Below are 9,413 nucleotides of genomic sequence, written 5' to 3' on the forward strand. Positions count from 1 at the left end.
AACATAGGTAGTTCTAGTGAAGTCTAGATTTTGGAAAAAGAAATAGAAAGATGCAAAACATCTCAGCACCATGGACATTGAGGACATCTTCACTGTCCAGCCAAATACCCTTTGTTTTTCCCCAAAATTTGTCATCTTTCCCTCTACCCAACATATTCTCCAACAAATATATATAGGGTCCCGTTCGCTAGCTAACGGATTGGCAAACTATTTGGCAAACATTTTCGGGCCGTTAGATATAACGTGATCTAACGGACGCGATTGAATCTCGGCGTTATTTAACTTAAACGATATAACTTATATATATTACAACGCCATCCCTATAAATTAAGTTAATTAGTGAGAAGTCCCTCTTCTCTTTAAACCCGACAGAAACGAACAGAGAGTCCTCTTCGATCTCGCCCTTTTCCCTTTTCTCTTCGAACTTCATTGCAGCCGAAACCCTCTCTCTCACTCTCTCATTCTCTCATTCGCTCACTCCCTTACTCTCTCATTCTCTCTCGTTTAAACCCGATCGAACGAAATAACAAAGAGTTCTGTCAAACCCTCTCTCTCACTGAAACTCTCTCTCTCACTCTTTCATTCTCTCTCACCCTTTTCGTCGCTGCAACTACCTCGCCCTTGCACGAACGGCTTTCGCGGCAAAATTCCTCTCTTCTCTCGCTGCAACTCTCACTCACGTGTGCTGCAACTCCCTCTCGACGAAGACAGGTACTCTCTGAATTTTCAATACTTTCTTGAATGCTAATGTGGGTTTTTCTTATATTATTGATTCAAATTAAGAACTTCATTGAAATTACATCTGGTTTCTAGGTAGAAAATGGTTTTGATTCTATTTTAGTTCAACCTATTGAGCGATTTTTTTTGAGTTTGTAGAAGTGGTTTTGATTCTATTTTAGTAAGAGTTATTTGAAATAAACATCTCTCTATTGAGAAGATTGTAGTTCTAGTGTTTAAATTAAATCCTTAATTGTTATCCATGTGAAACCCCATTTTAAAATTCTCTAAATGCTTAACTTTGTGGAGAACCATTGATTTTTAATTTTTTTTTTTGAGTTTGTATCAGTTGTTTGATTCACTTTGTAAATTTCTCTAAAATATCTGTTAATTATGCAACGAAAATTTAAACTAAATTGATGTACAAATTAAATTACCAAACAACATACCAGAAGGAGACTCATCATGCCAGAGTTGACAGCATTGTGGAAGTTAAATTTTGTTTGTGAAAATTCTGAATTTGTTGGGTAGCTAAGAAATAGGTGTAACATTTTGCAACCATATCCTCCAAGTTCCATGGAAAATTGTCACCTTTCAAAGCCTTGACTCATACTTCAACAGTTGGCTGGTTTGAAGATTTGTTTAACTATTGGTATTGCATCTCTACTGCAGGTATGGTTTGCAGTTACAGCCTAGTGGAGTCTGGTTTTGTGTTCATCATATAACATACTTCATTGAATTCTTGGATGGTACACTGCTAAATGCTGCACAACTTACAAACAATAAGCTTGATAATGGAACTGGTGGGGATGGAGGAGATTGGACAACTTCAATTATTCTCTTTGGCTTGTGGGCTGCACTAATGTACTATGTTTTTATGCTCACACCCAACCAAACTCTGGTACGCCCCTTTGCTTTAAAATTTGGATGAAATATATACTTTCTCTATCTGTTTGTTGGTTTAATTGTTGTGGTGTTGTTGGTTGATTAGTTTAATTTCTTCTTTAATCATCTTGTTGTGTGTCTCATTGCTAAGTAGAAATTCGAACATTGCTTCATGTCTGATGAAAAACTACAAAAAAAAAAAAAAAAAAAACAGTCCAGTTCATTCACAAGCATTTTTGTGGAATTGGCATTGTTTTATTTGGTTTGACTAATTTACTTTCTGTTTTTATTCTTTTTGTTCCTCCTGACTTTCAATAATTTTTTAAAATAGTAAATGTTGAGAGATACTAGAAGTGGGAAATATTTAGCTTTTTTTTTTAAAAAAAAAATCATGATTTGCAGCCATCAAGTGGTGATTTTTTTTTTTTGATTAGTAAGCTGGACTTGAACCCATGGTTTTAAAATCTCGCTCGAGACCGAGATGACTTGTCCGATGCATCTCGGTATCGTCCACCAACGAGGATAGACAAGTCAAACGTGTCGGAAGAGATTTAAAACTGTGGTTCATTTTTCTCATTGTTGAACGAGGTGGCTTAAACGTATCGAAAAACTCGTCCAAGATGATTCAGTCTCATTCATGGACGAGATGAGATGTGAAAAGGAGTTTTAAAACCATTCTTGAACTGAGGACCTCAAAGTTGCATTGCAATATGTCAACCACTGTGCTATCGTCCAAGACCATCAATTGGTGAATGATTCCCTCTGCGTTACAAGTGAGAGTTTTATGGAATGCTATGTGTAGATTGTATATGCTGCCTACTAGAGCTGAACTATTGATCATTCTCACAATATAATCTCAAATTGCTCTTTGTTTCACTTTTTTCTTGTTTTGTTTTATATATGTTAACTTTGGAACTTTCTCCAGTCTAGGGACATGTATTTCTTGGAAAAGCTCCTTAATTTGAAGGGTGATGATGGGTTTAGAATGAATGAGGTGCTTGTGTCACTGTGGTACATCATGGATTTGTGGCCCCTTGTGTATAGCATGCTTCTGCTTCCAAGTGGTAGAAGGTGACAATCAACACTTAGTCAAAGACAAGAACTGCTTGAGTGTAAGGTAACATCTTGCGAAACTTCACCAACAGACTACAACCTACCTTTGGCTCGCTTGTTTATCCAAAATAGGGAAGTGCAACAATATTACTATATGAGATAAGGGCTATTGTATACTGGTAGCCAAAGTAATGAGAAGAATGTTACAAAGGAAAATGGAGTGGTGAGGATTTCTCTTTGCTTCTATTATTGGGTGCCTCACTGTTGGTATTAATGTTACCTGAATACAACATATTTTCTTACCCTTATCCATTTTGACTACTTCAATTTAAAGTGTGCTTGTCTTTTACACCTTGTATTGGTTCCATATCCTTTCTGTTTTTGGATAAAAATTCTTTGGCTTCCATTGTCTTTTGAAATTTTTATTTTTCCAAAATGAATTATGTTTTACATCTTTTTGATGAATTATTATATTGGCTGATGAGAGATTTGTCTGAGTTTTGGTTCTTAAAGACCAAAGTAATATCTGTGCTTGGAACACGACATAGTTTTTCTAATACTTTATATACAATTTTCAAGTTGTAACACCCCGAATTTTTAATTCGTATCTCGAGGAAAATAAATAGTGGAATTTTAAGAAAATCTTGAAAGTGGGACTTAGGGTAAAATTGTAGGACCTTGTTTTGATCATTTTTAATGGAATCTGACCTCACCATTAGATTCAAAATGATCGAAAAACATAGTTTAGCCTGTAAGCACGCTCAAATGCGAGTCCGAATATAAAAGTTGCAAAATCCTCGATTATCGGGTCGGATCAGGCTAAAACAGTGACTTTTTGTTGGAGCAATAATTTTTAAAATTCGATCATACCATTGGGTTCATAACGAAAAATTATTCAACATAGACTATTTATTTGTCATTTTTGGAGATCAGGAAGTGGAATTATCGCCAAAAACGAAAACGACATCAAGTTTATGGGTCACGTCAGGCCAAAAATGTAAATTTTTGATGGAGACATAATTTGTAGAAATTGACTATACCATTAGATCCGGAACGAAAAATTAGGCGAAATAGAGTATTCGTTTGTCAGTTTTGGAGACCGAATGACCAAGTTATCATCGATCAAAACAATAAGCGAAATACCGAATTCGTCCCAAATATTATTTAAATAATATTTTTAATTTTTTTTATAAACTCATCTTCCTCAACGCGTCATTACAGCCGAGCCAAATACGAAAATAAAATTTGTTTTTCCTCCGATTTTTCCACTTCAGATCTCTCGCAAACGGTCCACTTTCGACGATCGCCGCAGAAGAGAAAAAGGTCCGCAGCTTCGTTCTCTACAAAACCCACCCAACCTATCTTCATTTCACTTTCTATTTCACCCGATATCGTCAAAAATCAGCCGTATTTGGATACAGAAATTTCGAAACTTTGACCTCGGATTTCGTCCGTTTCGGGGTCAAATCGCTTTTCGACGCAGAAGGGAGAAACGTCCGCAGCCTCATTCTCTACATAACCCAACCAAGTTCCTTCCATTTTCTCGTCTTTGTATAGTCAAAAATCAGTCGTATTTTTATACGGAGATTTTCGTAACTTCGACCTCGGTTTTCATCGATTTCGGGGTCAAACCGTCTTTCGCCGTAGAAGGGAGAAGAGACGAGTACATCGAGATCTTCGAAACCACCAAGCCAATTTCGAAAATCAGCCGCTTCGAAGTTCGGTCCACCTCGATTTTCGTGCAGTTCGCCTCGATTTCCGTGCACGTGCTTCAGTTCCGTCGCCTAGTGATTGTAAGGAACTCTCAATTTCTATTAGTAATCATAGATTGTGAAAGTTGCATTTAGGATTTTATTGGAAAAATTTGGATGTATTTTCGAAATATAGAATTCTTTGTTTATTTCAAAATTCACGCTAGAAATTGCATGTTTGATATGTTTAATTGTATTTTTAACAAATTATACGTGGGTAGAGTATTTTAACGGGTTATTGCCATAAATTGGGTCTTGTGCACTGCTCGGACCCCGTTTTGATATGAAATTTGTATTTTTTTTTTTTCAATATTATTGATAGAAATAAATTCTATAGTTGAAAAATGTGATTTAATATTCAATGAACTCATATTGAGTTGATGAATATCAGAAAATGGATATTTTATGAAGAGATTGAAAACTGTAAAAATCGAAAAAAGGGAAAAAGGGTATGAAACGGTAAAATGTCAGAGTCACACCCGAGGGGTGATGTCTGCATTTTACGTTGTTGTGTTGTATGCAGGTTGGTGAACAGATATCCAGGGATAATGTTACTGGTTGCATGTTTATTTACTTTCTGTTAGCGCGAGGCGCTCTGTTATGTTATTATTTTAGGCCGGGTGGCCACACTTGCATGGTAGGAAACTGGATATCTATTCTCAACCTTGTATTGTTAATTTCTCTTTTGTTTTCAAATGAAAATAATATATATAAGTAGCTATTTTGTGAGCTGTTAAAGAGTTTGTGAATGCCTGAAGGGATAGTGCATCATATCATCCGGAGTGGTGTACTATCCTGGGATGTACGGTAGGGACCACCAAACTCATACGTGGTATGGGACGCGTATGAGAGTGGAGTCACAACTGGAATCCGGGTTTATTCCTCTCTATCTTTACCAGTGAACTTGTAATGTAAAGGTGGTCGTATACGAATGGTTTGTATCTTTGGGAATCACATGTACGCCTGATAGGCATAGACGAAGATGATTAGTCAGTGATCACTAACAATCTATAGTAGTCGAACGTTCTGACACATCGAAAAGAGACCCATTGCTTACGGTCACGTCAAACGGCCAGCCTGAGCCGGATAAATGGTCAACCAAACGTGGTAAGGGCAGCGACCGGCCACAAAATCAGGAACTAAAAGCCAGAAAGGAATTGTAACATCATGTCCCGACTGGGAGCGATCCAGTCGTGAATCCCAACTCTCTAATTCCAATACTCCACCATCGTGTATTATGTATCTGTTGCTTATTTTGATATATAAAATGAAATGCATGTTTATTGTTTCCATTTGATCAATTAGATTTGTATGAAAAGAGAATGTTATAGTGAGTACTGCTGATCGATGTAATGTGAGTTTTAAAATGTTTAGTTGCTCATCCCTGGTTATATGTACCAGTTAATCGTAGTTTTTTTCTGTGAAATTTTGTTTATTTTAAAATGATTCAGTATGTTTATTCGTTCATGTTAGGAGAGGTTATTGGCAGAAATTGTTGCTTCCTTACTGGGTAACCATTGTTACTCACCCTTTCCTTCTCCATTTTTTTAGTTTCAGATCTGAAGCTTGGCGAAACAAGTGTAGAACAAGAGCGAGGATCATCTGGTGGTCAGATAGACAACCAGAGTCCGTCACCTGGTAAGTATTAGGGCTATACCCCCTAGTGGTGTCAGTTTCTCCAGGTAGTCTTATGGATTCTATCTTGAGTGTTAGGAATTATGTTAGAGTGAGGAATTTTGTATAATCCTGTATATAATTTTTCTTCTTCCGCACTCTGATCTATCGGACATTATTAGACGTATATAGGCTTCCGCTAGTATTATATTTTGTTTGTTATATGCAGGATTGTATGTCGTTTATCAGGTGCAGGTTGAATCGCCTTGGAATGCTAACATAAACAGAGGAGACCATGCCGAAATTTCGAGGTGCCACCTCGTACCTTGAAATCTGACATGGGGATTTGTGTTAGTGTTCGGCGGGGCACCACACAAGTCCTCCAAAATTTCTCAAATCATTTTAGAGAACCTGCGTTTGAGAGTTCATTCTGTGATGCAGGATCTAAATGCTTCTAATGTAGAGAAAAATACACTTCTTCATTGGGCTTGCCTCATTGGGCATATCGAGGTGATAGTCCTGCTTCCCTACTTGTGGTTGTCAATTTGATCCCTCATGCAAATTTAGTGATAGATGTTCTCTCAGGTGGTTAAGAATTTGATTCTGGCAGGAGTGAATGTAACCATTCTAAGTTGGTATGTATTTTCCACCCTGAAAACAAATTCTGAAGCCATTATTAGTGTATTAAAGATGCTCTTTGTTTAATCTTTAATGCTTGTGATGTTGGGTGTTGGTTAGCTATGAGCGGACACCAATTGATGAAGCAGTGAGCCAAGGGAAGATGGAGGTGATCGATGCAATCAATGCGGCTGTGACACAACTGGAACTTATTGTCGTTAGGGTCTCCTAACACTATAAGGAATCCACATCTTCAGCTGTCTTATGATGTTAGCTTCTGCATTAGGAATGTTGGTGAAATCTATAGGCTAAATATGTGCAATTTTGGCATCTAGTCAATTTGCATTACATGTAGAAAGGGTAACAGTTTTAAATTCTGTATGAGTGTTTAAATAGATGTAATCGTGGTGATGAATCATGATGGAGTTGTTTTGAGGCTGCTGCAATGTTATAAGATCAAATTTCATAATTAACTATTGAGTTATGAAAATCCGTAGAAATTTTAAATCTTTGCAGCTTTCTGATCTTGAAAATCTTTCATGATCCATGTTGATAAAAAATATGTTTTATAGAGAAATGATAGTTATAAATGTAACCATTGCAACATTGTTAGCAAAACCTTAAAAGGTTGCATGAATATTGGTCACTGAATCCTTCAAAGTGCAATTATATCCTCATTCTTTGAAAAAAGAAAGATCTATAGCCAAACTACTTTTATTTACAACACACCAATCCTTTTGAAATCGAGTAGTAGTTTACATAAGTATAGGGGTGTGTTATAAGTAAAAGTTGGCATGTTAATAGCAGTTCTCAAAACATACAAAAGATTTGTTGATAAAAGCATAATCAATTGTAAATATCATAGTGCCATTTCAAAATTTAATTTCTTTTAATTCGATCAAATAAGGAAAAAAAATGTTCTTTTTTATTTATTTATTCTCCATTTCAATATTACAATTATACAACAAGTATAAATTTTGAAAAGGGACTTCTAATGTGAAAGTGAAAACAAATGAAGATATTACAACTATACAAGTATAAATTAAATTTTGATTCTAAGAAGGGACTTGTAATGTGAAAGTGAAAGTGAAAACAATGAAGATTTAAGTGGACAACAGATCAAATTGGAAGAAATTAAAATAGATCTAAGTCTTCAAAATTTTGAGTATGTCATTCACCATTATTCACTGTCTTCACAAATATCCGAAATTTTGAGTATGAGATTCTCCATCATTCACTTGTCTTCACGAATAGACGGACCATTCGTGGACTGGGTTGTATTTTTGTGTACTTGAAAAATTTTATGAAGGTGAGGGAGAATTTTGTTATAAAAAGTTGAGTAAATATTAGCCAAAGGAATTCATAAATTGCTAATGAGAAGAACAATTAAAAGAAAGGAATTTGCAAATCTGCTATCTTTGGAACTAACAGTCGGTTCAATCAAGGAATTCATCAACTACGGAAATGCACAACAGCACAGCACAGCACTGAAGGAAAATGGAGAAAAGAAAATTGACATTTGAGTATAATTATTTATTGGATCTCAAAACATTTGACCGTTTTACCTTCACTCAGGGAAATGAAACAAAATACAAACCACTTTCTTCTGCAGATAAAAGGGGACCAAGCCACCCCCCCCTCCAACAAATCGAAAAAAACAAAAAACAAATGCGTTTTGCAATCACAAACAACGAAAATTATTCCATAAAACACAGCATCCTTCGGTCACAACTCCCAATCTACTCATCGACAGCCAGAGGAACTGAAAGTGCCTAAAATAAGATGATTTCACACAAAAAAGAAATAATTAGCTGAAATAAAGTTAAAAATAACAAACCGTTTAAGAGAAAATAACACCCTGCATTGGAGACTCCCAACACTACTTTATATATATATATATTCTTGAAGGACGTGGGAGACAGTGGATGTTTGAGCAAAATAGGATTTTCTCAAGGGGGTATTGAAGTAATAAATTGAAGATAAAAATGATTAGCTTAAAGATAATGGATCCTTATCTTGGCTTTGGTTTCTTAAGAGGGCCATTGAAACTAAATGACACCAGGCGTAAGATTTAAGCTTCTCACCAAAAGAGTCCTATTGGGGCAAAACACTTAAACTCGATGTAGTTGAGATGCGTCCAATTAATTTCATGTGTTTGCCATTCCACTGGTGACAAAGAAGTTCAATTCATTCACAACTCCTTTGAGGTTTTAAAGAGTCTGTGATTGGGGGTTTAGGTATGGACAATGGGATTTGCCCTTAAAAGATTGGGGCCCACAAGAGAAAAGTTCTCTATTGTGGTTAAACGTTCCAAAGAATCCGATTGAAAGAATGGTACTCTTCCACTTAACACAAATAAAGAGTTAAAGAACTCCACGTCTCCACCCCTTTTAAGCAATGCAACATGTGGAATGGCAAACATAGGAGGATAAGCTTGAAAATAACCTCTAAGGTGTAACTATGGAGAATTTTTTTTGACCTTCTCTATGTAAATTGTTTATTTGATTTGAAACCTTGGACTAATTTCACCACTAAAGGATCTGACGTGGGAACCATCTTGATGGGGACTAAGGTTATCCCATTTAGAATTTATGCACCAAGAACAAATAAATTTTCCATTTTCATCTTTTTTTTTTAGCTTCCTCGATTTTTTTTATAGGGTAGTAATCGATTGGCATTGGGGACGAAGAACAAGATATACAAAAAAAGATATGAAACACCATATAGCAATCATTATTTAGTTATCCTCACATTTTCATCCATGGCTAAAAAGAA

General features: G+C 35.9%; 1 long non-coding RNA gene across 2 annotated transcripts; it reads left to right on the top strand.

The window, feature by feature from the left end:
• Positions 1–407: 407 nt before the first annotated feature.
• LOC147406117 (uncharacterized) lies at positions 408–7,040 on the top strand. Of its 2 annotated transcripts, none has more exons than XR_015175766.1 (6): positions 408–711; positions 1,390–1,618; positions 2,528–2,878; positions 6,462–6,530; positions 6,606–6,655; positions 6,759–7,040. It is a non-coding gene; the product is annotated as an uncharacterized LOC147406117 (long non-coding RNA). The 2 variants fall into 2 exon arrangements; XR_015175765.1 differs by having other exon boundaries at positions 2,528–2,719.
• Positions 7,041–9,413: the final 2,373 nt, after the last annotated feature.

This window comes from Akebia trifoliata, chromosome 3, assembly GCF_017979445.1.
Source record: "Akebia trifoliata isolate Shusen 1 chromosome 3, ASM1797944v1, whole genome shotgun sequence".
NCBI lineage: Eukaryota > Viridiplantae > Streptophyta > Magnoliopsida > Ranunculales > Lardizabalaceae > Akebia > Akebia trifoliata.